We start from the raw sequence: 19924 nt of genomic DNA, 5'->3' as shown, positions 1-19924 counted from the left end.
AAAGTCTGATTGTGTGGTGGATGTGTTCAAATGGGATCATCTTAATTCAAGTGATGAAGGATGGTGAAAGTCTGACAGTGTTGAGCACTACTTTAAGGTTAAACCTGCATGGTGTAAATGGTTGAATTTTTAAACAGGGTAACTTGTAATCTGTAACCTATTACATTTCCAAAGTAACCTTCCCAACACTGATTACTCACCCGTGAAGTCATCCTAGGTGTATATGACTTACTTCTTTCAGACAAATCCAGTCTGCGTTATATTAAAAATGGTCTTTGATCTTTCAAGCTGTTTAATGGCACTCAGCGGGTGTTGCAGGGCATCAGTCCAAAAGAAGTAAAATAAAAACTGCCCATTCTTAATTAAAAGTGTCTCACACAGCTCCAGGGGGTGAACAAGGTCCTCCTGTGGCAAACTGGTGTAGTTTTGTAAGAAAAATAACCATATTTAAAATGTAACAATTTAATCTAGCTTGCGCTCACTGTTGTACACAGAAGCAGCTTCGAGCAGATGACGTATGAGGTCGGCTTTCAACAATTTGCGTAATTTCTGGGCTAGTTTTCATTTTTGGGTAAACAAAACCTTTAATATTGATGTGAATAATATGTTTCATGTGCTGTGCTGAGTTTTTTAACCTTTCTTCCAGGCCTATATATATATATATATGACACACGCAGCAGGGCAACTTTCTCCATAAACTGCTGAGACACTCTGAAACATTCCTAAATGTGGCTTTCAACCCTGCCAATCCAGAGGTAAAAACTCATTAATCAAGAACTCATTTTACTGTACAATGCAAAACCAGTGCAGCTCAAGTTCAAGTCCAGGCTAATAACTAGTGTTAAAGTTTTAAGTCATTTTAGTCACCAATTGCATATATTTTGTCTGCCAATAGGCTTAGGAAACAAGACCAATCACACAACCTATAACGTATGAAATTTAGCAGAAATTATCTACAAAACTGTTTGTACATTTCCTCATTTGGACTTAATTAATTGTAGGTCTTAATTATAAGGATTAAAAGTTTAATAGATTGCCCTAGGGGTGTAAGAAAATATTGATACACGTAAGTATGGCAATATTTTGTTTGGCGATACAGTATCAGTTCTCAAAGACGGAATATCGATATTTATTTTAAAAAAATATATATAATAATACAAGATTCATGGCGGTTGTTTTGTTTTGAGTTTATATCCAGACCGCTAGATGGCAGTCTTCATCCCTGAACTTAAGCAGTGACAGGAAATACTAGCATTAAGGCACGCTACTAGTTCGCTGCCAGTAATGAAGGATGAGAGAATTGGCGGGCCGTAGGGTCGCAGCACGGCTGCAGCATTCTCTCGTGATGGGGTGTTTTATGCAGATGGGGCGGTGCTCATGTCACGGTATCTGTAATTCCACGCGGAACAACCTGTGAAATCTAAGTGAAAAAGTTCTGAGAATGTTCAACATCTGTATTTTTTTTTTTTTTTTTTTATATATAGGAATCCTGCAAGAACTTTATTTTTCATTTATATTAAGCAGATGTACTTTTTTGTTCAGATCAAAATGTTATGACATTGTCACAATTGTAAACTTAAACTGTGAACCTCTTAAGCAGGGTCTTAAAATATATATGGTATTTTTATAAAATAAATTTATACATATACATTAACTAAAGATTCCTGCAGGCACTTGAATTTCACCCCTTTTACTCATACTGCACAAAAAGTGGTTCAATAACGATGAATGGTACAGGGACTGATTATTGCAAATGCAGATCCCATTGTGTTCTGGTTAAACAATTTTTATTTATTTATTTTTTGCTTGGGTTTGCACATGGTGGTGTTTTCTTAATGTCAGCTTTCCTAAAAAAAATATCCTATTCCTTAAATAAGAAATATCCCAATATACAGTATCGCCTTACTTACAGTATTGCAGTGTATCGCAATATATTGTATCGCTACCCCTGTATCGTAATACTTATCATATCACCAGATTCTTGCCGATACACAGCCCTAGCAAGCACTGTAATCTAGCATTTTTCCAAAACTCGAAGGCAACTGCCTTCTACGTCAACATCCATCATGGAACCAAATAAGTAACTAAAATGTAGAACCTCTTCTTGCATGCTTCTTACACAAAGTGCATGAGAGATTTGACTCATCATTGATTTCAGTTATGTTTGACATTAAGAATCAATTTTCATTACACAATTTTAATTTTAATTTATATTCTTCACTTCTTTTGCCTTGTCTGCTGGACTTGTGTGTGTGTGTGTGTGTGTGTGTGTGTGTGTGTGTGTGTGTGTGTGTGTGTGTGTGTGTGTGTGTGTGTGCGTGTGTGTGTTTGTGTGTGTGTGTTTTGGGATTGTCCTCCCAACATAGGATACATGCTGTCCTGCCTTAATTAGAAAAAGGTGTGGTAACATCTGCAAAATGTCAATAACATTTTTAGGCAAAAAAACACCTATTGTCAGCAGTGTAGACCACAAAGCAGCTTTCTGTTGGTCAACGTGGCAAATTTGTGTGACAAACTTTAACCCAGTGCAAAATCTGCATGGGGAAATATTCTTGGTCATGTGGATTCCAACTGAAATAATTGCATTTCACAAAAGTTGAACAATGTTAAAAAAAAATTTTTTTTTGTTTGTTTGTTTTTTTGCATTTTTGCCTTTTATTGCACAGTATGATGACAGGAAGCAAAGTGGGAGAAATAGGGTGGATGGAATCAGTAAAGGTCTGTGAGCTTGGACTCAAATGGAATAGCCTTTGTGTTATGCTACCTCTATGCAGATCTCTGGATTGTGGAACAGAGCGCCTCTGTACATTTTATAACTGTGTGTTTTTTTGTTTTTTGTTTTTTTGTTTTGTGGTCTTGAATTTTGCTTTGCTTCTAACCACAAGGAGTATAAATGACAGATAGATTCCCTTCCATCTCAAATATGACATAGATTACAATAACATAAGGTATGAAGGTATTGAAAATAATAATCTCTTTGACTAAATGGGATTCTTTTATTCCAGCCTATCTTATTGAGAGCAGCTGAATATGTTTTACAGTGTGTGTTTTGTCCCACTGCCTTGCTGTGGGACCTAGGAGGAACCCTATCTTCCTTTCACTCTTAAATGAATCCACAGAAAAGGGTTCCACAGGGGGGTTTCAAGCAGCGAATCAAAGCTTGTGTCGGGAGATTGCTGTGAGACACAGCACGAGCCTCTATACCCCTTGCTCGGTCAGTGTGTGTCCTCACCTCGGCCCCTGTTCTCCAACACAACTCAACACATCACTCACACTGGCCTGTTATAGCCATCATACTGCTATTTTAATAAACAGAGTCTTCATATCGAATGGTAGTCATATGCATTCCAACAAACGTCTTTGTTTCATTCTCATGTTCACATGAAAGGTTTAGCCAACTGTGCTAAAGGTGTGTTTTGGAGGAAGAAACTTTCTTTTGGGGTGGGGGGGTTAGAGATATTATGTGTTGTGTTCCTGGGTGTATGGAGGACTGTGAATCAAGTATATGTACTCTGCTAAGGTTGTTATTTTAGGCACAGGAGAGCTCTACAAAGACCTTAATGCAACTTTAACGGTTGAAGAGTCCAGCAGGTTCAAGGGTCCAGTGAGTCCATCCTGATTTAGTAACTATGGTTTGTGCGGTATAGTTGCAATGCTACAAGAGTACTGTAGTGACAGATCTTATGCAGGTGAAACATTTTACAGAAAATAAAAAGCATAGAATTTGTTCATTGAAATGTCTGTTAATTGAATCATGAAATCAGGATGCATTTCCCTTTCAATTAATCTTTAAAAGAACAGGTTACCCTAAAATTTCCATTCTGCCATTGTTAACTCACCCCCAGGTTGTATGACCCTTTTTTGTGGAATATTAAAGTCACAATGTTATGCGAACATGAGGATCAAACAAAGACATTTGTTAGAGTGCATGTTGTACAAAAAAAAAAGGTTTTCCATCTAATTAAAATAAGAAAATGCAAGCCATACGACTCATATACTGCTATGTTTCAGTTGTTGTTGGTTTTTTTTGTGTGTGTGTGTGTGAGACAAACATTTAAGTCTTTATTCCTAGATAATTCATTGCATTACCCATTCATTATAATTTAAATGAGAACAGAAAGTCATATAGGTTTGGAACAACATGACAGGACTTTAATTTTTGGGCAAATTAGCAGTCTCAGTGTAACCGTTTTTGATCAGTGGTGGATGTGAACGTGCTGTAACCTTGGACAGCAGAACACAGGGAGGGGTGAGTGGTAATTTACAGGGCTGTAAAATGTATTCTTTGGTTTAGTGCTACAGGACGATTTTGCGAGGGAAAGTGTGATTCATGCATTGCAAATGTGTGGGATTTATAAAGCACTCTGGAGTGAGCTCAGCGTGTGCTCACATCTCTGAATCTCTGGGCCATGAGAGGGAGATGTGATGGGGAGGGAGATCTTCCTTGATGGGGAATAGATGCTCAGTTATCATCTGGCCAGTATATCAACAGAAGATCTGAAGCTGTCTGAAGTCTTGCCTTGTCTCTGGCCCTTGGGGGAATTATCCTCTGAAAGACTTTTGTGCTTTCCATTAAGGGCTTCAGTGCATTGAAACCTCAGGGTTTTGACATCTTTGGCAGGCAAATGTTAGTGATTTAAACAATCAGATCAAATACTTTACCATCATTTACAGGTACATATTTGAATGTGTCCTGCTTTTGGATATCTCAGATTGAGACTGAGAAACAGTGACCCCAAAATAATTTTGGGGACATTTAAACCATAATTATGGTGCATTGCAAACCAATGGTGTCTCCAAACAAATGGTGCTAGAGTGCATTTCATAAACTATTTTAGTTGTTTTCAAGCTTTTTTGCAATAGTTGCCAGCTGTTCCCAAGATGATTTTAGTGACTGTATGAAGTTAGTTCTCAGAGTTGTCCTACAGCAAAATAACCAGAGGTGTAGTTCATCACACTAATATGGACAAATTTATATTTATTTTTTTAATTTGTGAAATTGTTTGTCTAGAAAACTTTAGCTTATGCTCTTTATAAAAAAAAAAGCCTCTTAGTTTGATATTTTATTAATAGCAATGCCATGTAATTTTTTTTTTTTTTTTTTGATTGATTTGATTGATTTTTAACAACAAAAAGGAAATACTGTCATCATACTGTCTGTCCAAATCTACAGTATATTCAATGCTATGTTATCAGTCATTGTGCTAGTCTAGAGTATCACATGATCCTTCAGAAATCATTCTAATGTGCTGATTAGGTGCTCAAGAAACATTTCTTATTATGAATAGAAAGTCTGGTAGAACTTTTTTTTGGGGGGGGGGGGGGGGGGGGGGCTTTCACTGATCACTACTTTTGTTGTATAGACAAATTATATGTGAAGATTCTTCAAAAATTAATTTTAGTGTTATATAAAAATACAAAAAATACCAGCATTTGGATTTTGAATAGCGTAAAAATTGAAGTAAATAGAGACAGTTTTATTTTGATCTCAAGCTTTATTTCATTAAATCATCTCCAGGTAGTGTTTTTTAGAACAAGGCTTAAAAATAGCCTATTGCCTTCACTCTGGCTCTCTTATTTCTTGACCTCATGACCCCTCTGCCTTTTCTCAGCGCCTTTAGCACTTCTTAATCATTTGTATAACTTCAACCCTTTATCTGTCCATTTCATGACTTCCCAAAGCATCTTGGACTCAGACAGACACCTTTTGGATTCCAAGCACTAGTTGTTGTTCCAGTACCTCTGCGCCATAACTCAATATCTGTCAGATCCAGAGCATTCCTTATCAGAGCGGAAAAAGTGTGTGCTCATCTCTGCTACGTTCTGTTTATGAATAAGCAATGGGGAATCTTTGAGAGATGAGCAGTTGTCAGAACAGAATAACAAACAGGCTTTCCTGTGAAGCTACAGTACATTATGTTCAAGACATGATGCTGACTTTAAAGGAATAGAAATTCCAAAACTTTATGACTTTCTTTTTTCTGTTGAAGACAATATCAACATTGAATTCAAAAAATCATTTTTCACCATGCTAATAAAACAATTATTTGCTTTGTGGATAAGATCTGTAATGTTTAATTCAATGTTAAGAGTTATTTTATTGTTTTTAAGGGTCATTGCAAACACCTGACTGTAGATCCAGTGGCTTTTTATGCAAGACATTCCAGACGGCTGAAGGCATTGAGTTATTTTTTCAGATTTTTCCCCCGCAAACAAAAAAACAGATAATATTTGTACATGGCCGCTTTATGGTTTTGAATATGATGTATGAGAAGATTTATTGTAAATGATTTAAAAGCCTGTTTTTATTATAGTTGCACTATTCCCTACGGCATATTGTCCTGGAAAAATCATTAAAACAGAAGGATTATAGTCAGAGAAAGATAATGAGAATAGAAAATCAAGTCCAAATCTAGGTCAAAATTTGTCTTTGTGAAAAAATGAGAACTTTTTTATGCAGTCTGTCAATGTGTGACCACACATCAGGCTGAAAGGGTCCTGGATAAACGATTGAAAACCCCGTGAATGATTTACAAACACTGTGGTGATAAAGATGACATCAATTGGTCACACCAATCACGTCTTTCTGGGGAATCTGTATTGTAAATACGACTGCGAGTCTTGTACAAAGCCACATCGTGTCATCTTTCAGAGATCCCCAAATGATTTATCTCACTTTCATGTTAACACATAGAAAATATAAAAACTGAATTACAGGCTTTGACAGCTCAAGCTCTGAATGATCCATTGGTGCATATGTTTAAAAGTTGGAGTGTGTAGGAGGTCAGGATGTAGCACTTCAAATGATCAGCGTGAGCTTTTGAAAGAACTACTTGTCAGAGGCCAGAAACAGATGCAGTATCATATTTAGTGGAGATGGCCCTGAAAAACCTTTCCATACTGAAGTACAGACTATAGTGTGATGGTTATGTATTAGCCCTGACAAAACAGAATGTCATGCACCTGCTCTGCATTAGGTGCTCAACACCACATTTTACAAAGTATGTCCATTTGGCTTTGTGAAGTTTGGTGGTTTCTACCTTTTTCCTCAACGTGGAAGTAAGCCTATGGGTGAGACTTCCGTTTCATTAGACGCAAATAACAAATAACGAGGAGAATAACAATGTGCAGTAAACGGTAAAACTGTTTGCAGTACAAACCAGTGTGTTCTTAATATAGATAACAGATTAAAATAGTATGATAGGACACATCAATTGTCAATATCAAGCAGCAAAAGAAGTTTTGTACAGCTAAAAATAACTGGATGCAAATGAGACCAGAAGCTTGACCCATAGAATTTACAAATGGCGGTCCCCATTTTTAACTAAGGAAAGGGTGGATAAAGTTGGGCATTATTAAAGCTTGCTTTTTTAAGTCAGGGGTCCACAGTGGTTCTGCAGAGCATCCACCAATTATTTGAACTAATTTTTATCAGTTGTTTAGAAAAAAAATTATACTCTCCAAACATTTGGAGTCAGTGACCTTTTCTAAAGAAATTAATGCTTTAATTAAGCCAGTGTTGTATTAAATTGATCAAAGAGACAGTAAATACATTAATAATGTCACAAAGAAAATAGTTGTTTTCACACGAAGAAAAAAACAAGTTAAGCAGTTAAGCAATTAAAAACAAACACCCGCTCACCCCCATTGAAAGGCTTGGAAGACCAAGGACAATTTTTAATATAACTCCGAATTGGATTATTCTGAAAGAAGAAAGTCACATACACCTAGGATGCTTCGAGGGTGTGTAGAAGATGGACAAATTTTTATTTTGGGGTGAACTTACCCTTTAATGGAAAGCAAGTAGACTTGCTATTGCTAAATGCTCAGATCATAAAATGAAAAAGAAACCTGCTGCTGCTAGAGAGAGGATGATCCCCATGGCAGATCCGGGCAGGTGGTGCTGGGGAGGCGGTGGGCTAAGATGAGGACACGCATAGCACACAGACATAGCATTCATTTAAAACATCCTGGTTATATAAGTAAATGGCAATGAGTAATAAAGTGAATCCGATTATAATATATAAGTAAATGGCAATGAGTAATAAAGTGAATCCGATTGGCTGGGAATATTGAACTGAATGAACCAATTGGAATGCAAATAATTTAATGGCTGAACTGTTCATATGTCCCGGGGGCCCTGCTCTCCATCCACTAAAGGGGTCCTTGACGTGAAAAAGAAATAAATAAATGCAGTGCTTTTGATGGTTGTTTATTTGAGTATAATATCATGGTATATTGACATCATCTCTAGCCTAACCAGGTCAGCTTCTTAAATGTTTTGTTGTTTGAGTCTGGATGTCAGATCTTGGCTTTGGCTGTTCAATTCATTGGCTGATCAGATCATTATGTGGACCATAAATGGCTTGTTTTGCTTTGGTAGTACTCTTTTATTATTCAAGCACACACGGCAAATGTTCAAGTGCAGTCTGTCTGCTCTCGAAAAGGAAATTAAGTGTCCTCTGGTTGAAGTCTCCAGACACAACTCCAAATTTATCACTTGAAGGAATAAGTCATCCAGAAATCTGTCCCCCTAATATTGTTCCAAAACATAGTGACTTTCTTCTGTTTTCTAAAACAGATGATTTAAACACTATTTTTATCCTCATTTCCATGCAACAGAAATGAATAGGGACCGAGGCTTTTAAGCTTTAAAAAGTTTGCAGCTGCAACATATAATTAAAGTAGTCTTCTGAAGACATACAACAGGTTTACATGAAGAACAAAACCAAAATAAAAACTCATTATTCACTGAGCTCTAGCAAGAGAAGTACAGTCCAATACATGGATGAAAGATTCTTTCAAGTAGATTCTTTTCAGTGACTCGGTTGATCCAGTTGACAGAGGTTAACAGCTCTGAAGGGCAATATTATCAGTAACTAGGTCCAGATTTGTCTCACACGAAGCTATTTTTTGGCTTCAGAAGATTTTATGAGACTTTTATGGTGCTTTTGCATTATTTCTGAAGCTTATATCCCAATTATGAGACCAAAAATATGCCATGTTCCTATTTGTTGGGGGAAAATATAAACATGCATCTATGGGTGTCTTCATTTTTGAAGGTCTTTATCCAGTTGTTCAGAGTTCATTCCTTTTGATAGGTGTAATCAAAGCCAGTCCCATATTATGTCTTAAATTCTCCAGTGTGAATTGATCCTTATGTTTTGAGCTGGTATTGATATGCACATGGCCTTGGGAATTGCATGCACTGTTTTGCTCTTTTTCTTTGTCCTGTTCCAAGCTCTTATTCATTCAGATTTCCAAGACTGGAAGTGGAAAGTCTTAGTGGTCGCTGTTGTACTGGCTCAGATACAGAGATCTGTGGAGTTTAAAAGCTCAGTTCATAAGTCAGCATGCATATGCTCACAGGTCTCATTTAATTCGGACGTATAGTGGACACTTTATTAGGAGGAATGCAGTTAGATATCCAATTTGATCTCCAGTTCCAACTTGAAATGTAATGCGTTTTTACTCACACAAACAGTGAAGTGTGCTACAGTTTCTTTTAAAGAGTTTTAATGACAACTCTACATTTATTTTATCTCCTCTTTAAAACATACAGTGGCCCCAAACAATATTTGGACACCAAAGTCACACTTAATGTCTGAATATCATACGGCAGGTGCACTTTACAAGCAAAATATTAATCAGGATTGCTAAGTTTTGAATAATAGAAGTTAAGACAAAAAGCATTTGGGCATTTTTTACTTGTCAACTACATCACTTATGATATGATAAATAATGCTGTTTTTCATCAAAGAATCTTTTAAAATGATTAAATGAAACATGGCACAACTTCGTAATACTGATGATAAAAAAAATATTTCTTAATCACCAAATCGAATTAGAATGATTTTTTTAATGATCATGTGACACTGTGCAATTTATGCTGAAAATTCAGCTTTGCCATCACAGGAATAAACTGCATTTTTAAATCTTTTAAAATAGAAACAGTTATTTTAAATTGTAACAATATTTAAATATCCTGTTTTACTGTATTTTTAATTAAGTAAGCCTTGGTGAGTAAACTATAAAAGTAATTCAGATGGCTCAGAAAAAGTTTGAAACCTTGCTGAGCAATATTCGGTTGCAGATGCCACTTGCTTTGATGTTTTGTATATAATACACAGGCATTCAGACATTTTTTGTGACTTGAATTTCCAAATACTTTTTGAGGCCACTGTATATTATTTCTGCACATCCAGCAGTATTTGTCTTTAAGTTGTAGCACATGGATTTGGGAAGCTATGTGTGATGAGAAAGAGTTATATCCTTAGACAGAGCCTGGATTTCATTGCATAAACAGCTGTAGTTGTATCTCTTGGCTGCTTTTTGGTCATAAGTTTGGAGAGACATTTAGTGCAGTGGAAGCCATTTTGCATAAAATAATACAGAATCTTAACAGTCATCCTTTCAACCTTTCACAAAAAAATGTTTTTGTCTTTTTATATTAAGCAAAATGTATGTTTATATTATTTATATTTATATTTTTGTATTTAGATTTAACGGTTAGCCCTTTGCATCGGCCACTTTATAGTATTTAAAATGAGTTCATCATCCCACTTTGCACTGCAGTTGCTGTCTTTAATGCTTCAGTGGTCTTTGCCAAAGTATATGTCATCCTCATTCCAGGACATTCCCCATTTTAATGTATTTCAGGTGTAAGATTCTCCTAGCATAGGTTTTTCCTCTGCTAATTCAATTTTCCATCCCACTGACTTTTGTAATGTTAAGCTATGTGATGTCAAAAGCAGCTTTTTGTGTTTAAGTTAGACCTGTTATTCATATAACAACACGGGAATATATCGCGGTCAGCCTCTGTAACCTACTTTTGCTTGTTATTCAGCCACTTACAGAAGTTCCTATTATAAATGGTCATATTTAATTCAATTATTCAAGTTAAGTTCTTCTTTTCAAAACACTGGCTTTTTCTGTTATTGGGACATTTAAGGATGAGTAATTGCTGGCAGATGAAGAAGGTAAGAAAAATGAAGTCTTTTAAACAGTGGTTTGCACACATGAAGATATCGGTGTGTGACTCATTGGTGTCCCAATAGCACAACTACTATGTATTATTCTGAGAATTTAGTATAATCCCTTTGAGTTGGCCTTGAGTTCTCCTTCAAGTGCTCACAGCTTGACCACCTAACTTGAGAGAGAGTGAGAGAGACTTTCCATTCAGACACTACCAATAAGCCAAGTCTGAGATATTCCTGTGGAAGTTAGTGCAGAGGTGTGACCTTTCTGTGACATTAACAGATGTCTTCTGTGCAGGTTCTCCAGAAGAGTTGCTAGCACCCTATTGGCGTAAGCGAAATTTGTTCCTTTCTTTTGTGAAATTTTGTTTGATTAATGATGATAATGTTATTTAAGAAAATTTAAGTTAAGTTTAAAAATGTTATTATTAGTTATTATCACCTTTGTTGATTAATCATCTCATTTGCTCCTTAATTTCCCTGTATGTATATATATATATATATATATATATATATATATATATATGTGTGTGTGTGTGTGTGTGTGTGTGTGTGTGTGTGTGTGTGTGTGTGTGTGTGTGTGTGTGTGTGTGTGTGTGTGTGTGTGTGTGTGTGTGTGTGTTTGCCAAATGCATTTTTAAAAAATGATTTAAAATGTGCATTTATTAATCCACGTTTTAAAACATGAATTAAATAAACTGTTTTAAATTTGTCTATACATAAAAAACATTTTTATTGCTTAATTTAACTACATTTAAAACACAAATTAAACATCTTTAAATATGTCTATTAATTTGTCCATTTAAAAAAAATTGATTTATTTTTGAATTATTAAATCAATAAATTCTTCATTTTATTTTTAATTGGCACTCTCAGTCGTCCATAGTTTTCAACATTTCTAAGAAATATTTCTTGAGGAGTTAATCAGCATTTTAGAAAGATTGTGACACTGACAATTCAGCTTTGCCATCACAGGAATAATTACATTTTGAAATATATAAAAAAATAAATCAATTATTTTACATTGTAATAATATTTTACTGTTTTACTGTATTTTTTAGCAATTATAATTCAGCATTGATGAGCATCAGATTCTTTGTGAGTTCTTTGGCAGGAATTCACTTTTTTTCTCAAAATTATAGAAACTGTGATAGAGTCTATAAATTGATTTTTATGAGGAAGAAATCTGCTAAATGTATTAAAATATGATCAATTGCTGGGCACTACAGTTTCATTATTGTATTAAAGGGGTAATATGATGCGATTAATTTTTTTAAAAATTCTTTCTCTTTGGAATGTTACAAGCTGTGTGTAAAGTAGATCTGTAAAGTTGCAAAGGATAAAGTCTCAAATCCAAGTTATTCTTTATAAAATTTACGAGTCAACCAGACCCTCCTAAAATGGCTCGTTCTAACACACGTCCTACGTCACGATGTGGGTAGATTTGCATAACGCCACCAAATGTTCATGCAAAGAAAGAAGGTGTGACATTTAATATCGCTGTTGCCGCCGCTGCCGTGGCGTGGAGATTCTGTGTGTTTCATTGTGAAAGTAAAACTATTTTGTTTGGCCTTCCAAAATAGGACACAACTAGAAATATTTACAACACTGTTTCACTGTTCCAATCACACACTAGATAGATAGCTGGCCAATCAGAGCACACCTCGCTTTTCAGAACGATGAGCTTTGTAAAAATCGTCAGGGCATAGAGGAGCAACAATAATGTACATTTTATGGAAAATAATGTGTTTTTTTAACCTTAAATCGTATAAACACATTGCATTACAGCAAATACTCAAAATAATGTTATTTTTAGCAACATCATATGACCCCTTTAAACCATTATCAAATCAGAATATTCAATATATGAACATGCAAGTAATAAAGATATGTAAAGCTACTTTGAAATAACTGATTCATGTGAGTACAGTGATAGTGAGCTTTGTCCTGAGGTTGCATTTGACTGTGTCTAAAAAATTTGCTATTCTTGACAGCTTTGGAGTGCTTTTTTAAAAGTCTTTGGATACAAAGTGCAACATGATTTCCAGTTGCGAATTGTGTATAATTAGTGAATGGTCAAGCATACTAAATAAATTATCTCACCCACTTTTGCCAAAGAAGCTAATATCCATGGTAAAATAAGAGTGTGAGCCCAGCAGGATGGCATATTTTCCTGCTTGTATAACTCTTGTGGCTTTGGGCAGTGGCACTGTCAGTTTGCTTTTATCTCTGCTCTCAGCTTTTCCCTCTGAAAGTCTACACATTTTTTGGAGAAACCCCTCTATATACTGACACCAACCCTGAGGCAGCTGGCTTTATTCTCTAGAGCAGATCATTCAAAGTAATTCAGATGGTTATGCCAGGCCGCTATTTGGCAGAAGAAGGTTATATTTCATTTTATATGTTCTAATAATTCTAATCACTTTTTTTTAAAGACAGGTTTAGATCAACTGAGCAATTAAACTGAGTAATTGAGTCTTCACAGCTCCAAGGTGCCTTAGTGAAATTTCTCTGTGACTTCAGGGTAATCTGAGATGTAATAGGATTTTGCTGAAAATACAGAATTTTTCAATGCAAGAAGAAGAAACTTTTGAACACCACTGTATGTTTGATTTGTTTTACTTGTTCCTTTCTTTTATTTGCATTTATTTTAATTTCCAGTATCTATGGCACTGCTGTTTTCCTAAAATGAAAGATTTAGGTCTATACATTTAATATTTGTTGGTAGTGTAATGTAACTGGCCCTCGATTCCCAGATTTCTTGGGTCACTGGAAACATAGCCTGACTCAAAGCTTTATATCCTAAAGAGGCTATTCTAACTATATTAAACGATTCCCCCATGTGCTAAAAGCAAACATGTAAACATGTCTACAATTTATTTATCGTTCAGCTTTCATTTTGAAGTCTTGATTTGTGTTTCTTCCTTCCTTAGCCTTGAGCCAGTGAACCTTGCAGTAAATCAGGTTGTGAAACCTGCATCAAAAAGTACGATATTTTGCATTCTGATTTATCGTCAAGTTGCTTGTAAAACCATTTAGGCTGAAGTATACTCCTGTGGTTGAAATATTCAATGAATAGAAGATCTGGATACGTGGGAAAGGGAATTCTTCCCTAATAACTCATTATTTTTTTATGTAGATTTTATGATGGAAACTTCTTTCTGCATTCTTCCAAACAACAAAATGCATCTGATCCAACTCTAATATTTTTCACTGAAATATTAAAATCTTTATAAAATAAGCAACAATAAGATTTTGTACTAAGCACTGTATTTCAAGTACCAAGTCTCAGTGTTAACTAGCATGCATATTGCATATTGGCTGTTTATTAATACTTATAAAGCACATATTATCCATATTTTATATTCCTTAACTTGGCCCCATATTTAAATTGAACAACTACCTTACTAAGTATTAATAAGCAGCAAATTGGACCTTAATTTGGACCTTAAAATAAATCCTTTTTTTCTTTCATTCATACTGAAATGGGTTTGGTTACATTCAATGTGAATAGATGAATGTTTATTCAAATTACACACGAATCACACCTTGTTTGTTTTAGGCATGATACAAGGTTTGCACCTTCATGAAAAACCTGGAAATATTGAAAATGGAGAAAATTATTATTTTTAGGCCTGGTGAAGCCAAGAAATGATTTTGCATGAATGCAAACATCTCACTGACTACAGTAGTTGAAACACACTGTTATGAAATTAAACTGGAGGAACAATGAAATGCTTCGAAGTTTCAATATATTCTGAAAAGGTGCAAAGCATATGGAGATGCTTTATCTCTAATCATTCTTCGATCAAATTCTCTGATACTGAAAACGTCTGGAACAAAAATATGTTTTATTTATCAGTCCAGATAATATAAGCCCATGCAGAGACAAATTCATTTTGCCTTTCAAAAGATTTTACTGTGTCTGTAAAGCCATATATGTGAGATTCTCTGTTCAGATCCCACTCCAGACCGCTGCCAAGACCGTTTCTTGTCACTCTGTAAAACCTGACTGGACAATCTCCCTCCTATAACAAAGCGATGAGATCGTTCTTCTAACCCCTCCAGGCACCTTGTGGTGGTTAGACCCTTCATCCTCCGGGACTGTGTGTCACAACACACTTCTGAGGTTTTGCTTCTGATTTGTGTCTGTCAAAACATAAAAATGCAGATTTGGTTTGATTCCAGTAAACAAACTTCTGATTAAATAGGGGTTTCATAACTAAAGGGCTAATTGTCTTCAGGAGAGCACAATTCAAAGTGCAGGACATATAAAAGTTTCAGAACATTTTTATTGGCAAATATAAATAAATGAAAACCATCAATCCTTTTACCCCATCATTAGGATGGCAGATGTGTTGTTATGAAATGTAATGTTTCTGTTTTGTCTGTGGCTTGCGATTATATTGGATTACGAAATTGCCTGAACTATGCCATTAATTATTAAAGGCACTTTTGGAATTAATAACTGCAAACAAGCACTTAAGTTCACTTGAATCATTCAAGACCTCATAGTTCGAATAGACAGTTTTATCATGAACTTATTCGCGCAGTGACAGGATGTTTGATGAGTGAAGTCTTTTTTTTTGTTTTTCACAGCTGTTGACTGGAACACTTGATGGAAAACTGGCATTGTTTCATCCGGCCGAATCTTCTCTCCCTCAAGTGTGGGATCTACCCCAATGGCTCAGTTCTTACCCCAAGTTCACCAATGCTTCAGACTAATGAAAGTCTTACATCATTCACATTGAGATTACTGTGCTGGCGTGCCACCTCTGAGACCTACATCATGGACGGACGGGATCTGTGATTTCATCATTTCAGCTGCCACTGACAACCTACAGATGTGACAACATGCTCACGCCTTCAACCCGAAGCCAAAGACGCACCCTCAGACAAAAGAGCATTTGAGCTTTACATAGCAACACGTTCCCATGCGCTGATACACATACTGTACACACACTATCCTTATGCACAGGTTCAAATGTTTTTTCGATGTGTAATGTTATTTGCAGCAAAGTGATAATAAAGTAGTATCTTGTTTGTAAATCTTCTGTTTAGAATGGCTTATTTTCTATAAAATGTCTTTACAGTAATTTGAGAAAGAGAAACGGTTAGTGTGGACAATGCCAAGTCAATATTAGATTTTAAACTTTTAAAATTGTTGCAATTATTTTTTATTTCTTTGGTTGCATTTGCTACAATTTTAGTCGTAGCCTGGGGCACTGGTATTACTTTTACAAAAACAAAAATAGACGGCATACCCAAGACTGACGATACTAAACAAAGTATGAGCGAGCTCTGTACTTTAAGCATTTCTGCGTGAACCATTTGCACAGGTTTGATAAAAAACTGTATGGTTTGGGCTTTCAAACAAAAACCTAACCAAGATGTTTGAGGAGCAATTTTAACATGATCAGAGATGGGATGCTCATCTGAAAGCAATACATGTATTGTGTCTAACTGGCGCCAAGAGTGATAGACCAATAAGTGATAGAGAAGAATGTAGAGTCTTTAATGATGGGTGGTGTCCACTACAGCTGCTGGCAGCATTTCTGCATCAATAACTTTTCTGAGGTCATACTGTTCTCTGCCCATTTAGCAACTATCCCATAAAGGGGTGTCAAACTCAATTCCTGGAGGGCTGGAGCCCTGCAGAGTTTAGTTCCAACCCTGTTCCAACACATACCAAGTAGTTTTCAAATAAGCCTGAAGGACATGATTAGTTGAATCAGGTGTGTTTAATTGCATCTAAACTCTGTAGGGCTCCGGCCCGCCAGGAATTGAGTTTGACACCCGTGCAAGGGTTATCTTTAGCAAAACACATTTTGCAACCATTCATATTGACTCTCTTGATTGTTAATGTTAAACCTTGATACTTATCTGTATCAATGAACAGAAAATAATAGATTTGCATTAAAGTTCTAAATGTGAATGGAAACAATTCAGCAGATTTTGTTCATTGTAATGAGACATTACAGAGAAATATTTTCACCCCATATGACTTCAGGCAAAAGCTGAGGCGGTTTTGTAGTGGTTTTATGTTTGATCTCTACTTTTGAATTAAAGAAAAAACAATAACGCTTCAACTTTCTCTAATTGGGTTTGGCTGCTTTTCCTAAACAAAGAAGCTCTGCACTTCTAATGGTAAACAGAGTGATGTCAAATATGGATGCACTTAACTACCTCATGGTAATCTGTTTCTGTGAAAAACAAATTCTGGTGAAGTCTGTGTGTGAGCTACTTTCAGAGACCTCGTTTTCACAAATATGCTCCTAACGACTCCAAGTTTATGACGGGATGCTGAAAACTTGCTTTGGTGATGTGTGAATAAATTGAGATTACTGAATTGGCCACAGTGTTGTTCTTATTACAGCAGCCAATGTAACTTAGTACAATTATTAATAATACAAAGGGGAAAAAAATTACAATTCTTGATAGTTGCTCAAAACCTCTGTTTTCATATAAAATTGTGTTGTTCTTTGCTCAGTTTGCATTTTCAATCCATTTTTAGACTTAAATTTCGATTTAGAAGTCCTCATTGGCCTGAAAGATTGTTTCAGGTCTTTATGACGCTTTATTTCCCTCACCAGTTAACAGACTCAAGGATAATGAATAAACTTTCCCACATTAGCCTTATATCTGGAAGTTCATTCAAAGGATGTTTCTTCATTCTGTCAGTACAGGATGTAATTCATTTATTTTAGATATGATGCTGGAGAGTGAAGAGCACTTTATCAAAGGAGGTCTGCACTTATTAATAATGAGAGAAAGACAAATTGATGTGTGGGTTTGTATATGCATGACTGCCAGCAACAACTGTTCTTTACTTTTTAAAGGCATTAGTTCATTAGCTTATGTGTGAGATATGCAACCGCTAGTTCAATTTCATTCAATGGTTTTCATTTAATATGTTCATTTGCTCTGCAGAAGTTATATTCTTAAGTAGTTTTGTGTTGTTTGCCTATATGAAAGACAATTTCTACCACAGAATAAAAAATAAATGAATAAAAAGTCAAAACAAAGTTATTTCATCTACACCTTAATGTAAAAGACCCTTATATATCGTTTTCTTTTTTGTCTTATTATACAGTAAAATATTTAAACAGCTTTATATAAGATATATTTCTAAATTAAATGGTAAAATTATATAGGGAAATAAAAAAATATATCATTTTATATATATCATTATCTATATCATTATATAATTTTAATTTAGAAATATATCTTCTGTTTAAATATTTTACTGGAAAATAAGACAAAAAAGAAAACAATATAAAAGGTTCTTTTACATTAAGTTGTGAATGTATGAATGCAGAGGATGAATCCTCTGAGGTTAGGTCATCAGTCACAGGAAGTTCAGGACTATCACTAGCAGCACAAGTAAAATTATTCAGTTATTAGTATTCATATCAAGCATATGGTGTACTAAATTATGGTCAGTGTACGCAGAATGCAGCTGTGAGACGTTTCTTGTAACTGAAGTCATTTGATTGTATGACCTCTGCCACAAATTTATTTTTAAGACTCCAGCTTTTATTGTCTTCATCAACATTTATAACAAAGTCCAGTTCTGATATTTTAGCTTTATGCTGCATGTGACACTTTGGAGAGAACTCTGAGAACCATCTGAACTGTCTAATGTCTAGATGCTGGGTTACAATGATAAAATGATTGCCAGACGGCCAAACGGAACACAGGATCTGGCACTTTTGCTTGCCTTCCCTGCAGACAGTGACTGACACTGAAATTAGGAACAGATGGATGCAGCTGCTGAATTTGACATGTGGGAAGTCAGAACAAAGACATTACCATGAGAATGTATGTGTGTGTGTGTGTGTGTGTGTGTGTAAGACCACCAGACTCTAAAGATGTCATTTTATCATTTGATTTATCATATTTTTCCTGAGGTCCATTGATGTTTAATAAATCATAAAAACATTTGACATCTGCTATCTTTGATACTTAGATTTAAACTTAACCTTTATAAATTGCTGTGGAAACAGTATCTGACCCCATTGATTTTCATTCTATGGACAAAAAAACAACAACATATAGTTTCAGCGTGACATGAGGGTGAGTAAATGATGACAGACTTTTCAGTTTTGGATGAACTGTTACTTTAGGTTTCCGATATTTCCAGGTTTAAATGAAAAACCATCCAGCCTTTCGATGTGGTCTCAGACTTTTGGATCCCCTGTAAGAGAAAACAGTCAGACCCTTAGATACTTTATTGCTCTTTTCAAATAATAGCATGTTAGTTTAGGGTGGTTTTACATTGAGTTGTGTGAGGTTAGGTCATCAAGCTCTCAGACTTCAAGACTCAATTACAGTGAACATTTCTGTTCTTTATATTTGTATTGTCCATATTGTGAGGGAAAGTGTACGCGGACGGCAGCTGCGGGATGTTTCTTGTAACTGAAGTCATTTGATTATGTGAAAAAAAATATTTTTTTAACTTGTCAGATTCTCTCCTACAACATACAAGTTTTTCCTACTTGTCAGTTCTAACATCCAATTCTGAGACAATGAAAAAACATACTGTACTTTAAAAAGACGCCGTGAATAGACAATGTAAAATATAATTTTCAAAGATATTAATTATTTTATGTCATTCATAAAGATATAAAGATATTTACAAACATAATAATTATTATTCTTGCCTAATTGGAGGAAAATATGAACACAAGACACTACAGGCAGGCAAAATATTGCTGTTGTTGTAGATTATTGCTGCTGTAAAGCAAGTACAGGAACTTGCTAGTGTCAATACATATGCTGATATGGTGCTGTAAGTAATTAAGACATACTGCTGCTGCACAGATAGCATATATACTGTAATAACCCACAGCAGATCTGCACAGGTGGAGCTGGGGAAGGTGGAGGCTTTCAGAGGAACTCTCTATGTATGGGGATTTACTACAATGGCAAAAGCTGTTTTGAATCAC

At 35.4% G+C, this 19924-nt stretch overlaps 1 long non-coding RNA gene across 1 annotated transcript; it reads left to right on the top strand.

Moving 5' to 3' along the window:
• The first annotated feature begins 1259 nt into the window (after positions 1-1259).
• LOC127969942 (uncharacterized) lies at positions 1260-16024 on the top strand. The gene is made up of 2 exons (XR_008156430.1): positions 1260-1385; positions 15576-16024. It is a non-coding gene; the product is annotated as an uncharacterized LOC127969942 (long non-coding RNA).
• Positions 16025-19924: the final 3900 nt, after the last annotated feature.

The sequence above is a fragment of the Carassius gibelio genome, chromosome B13 (assembly GCF_023724105.1).
Source record: "Carassius gibelio isolate Cgi1373 ecotype wild population from Czech Republic chromosome B13, carGib1.2-hapl.c, whole genome shotgun sequence".
Lineage (NCBI taxonomy): Eukaryota > Metazoa > Chordata > Actinopteri > Cypriniformes > Cyprinidae > Carassius > Carassius gibelio.
The sequence above is the reverse complement of the archived record's forward strand: the minus strand, read 5'-3'. Positions and strand labels throughout refer to the sequence as shown.